Source organism: Penaeus monodon, chromosome 28, assembly GCF_015228065.2.
Source record: "Penaeus monodon isolate SGIC_2016 chromosome 28, NSTDA_Pmon_1, whole genome shotgun sequence".
NCBI classification, from domain to species: domain Eukaryota; kingdom Metazoa; phylum Arthropoda; class Malacostraca; order Decapoda; family Penaeidae; genus Penaeus; species Penaeus monodon.
In genome coordinates, this window is record NC_051413.1 from 1,180,694 (window position 1) to 1,180,971 (window position 278).

Consider the following 278-nt stretch of genomic DNA (forward strand, 5'->3'; position numbering starts at 1 on the left):
TTTTACATGAAGTTTAATTATTCCATATGGAATGCTAATATTCTGTTGAGATGTTATGCGCTGTTAAAATTCAAAAGCGATGGCTGAAGGCTTTTTTCATGATTAGTGATGTAAGGATGGATGGGCACCAAAAACATGCACCAGTAGCACCAGTGCACCATTTGCAACAAAGGCTTGGATTTCTTTTTACACCTCCCCTCTGTCTTCTTGCTTCTGCTTTTGCTCTCGTTCCTCTGTTCCTGCCTGTATTTGAGTCTGTCTTTCTTTCTGTCTTTATT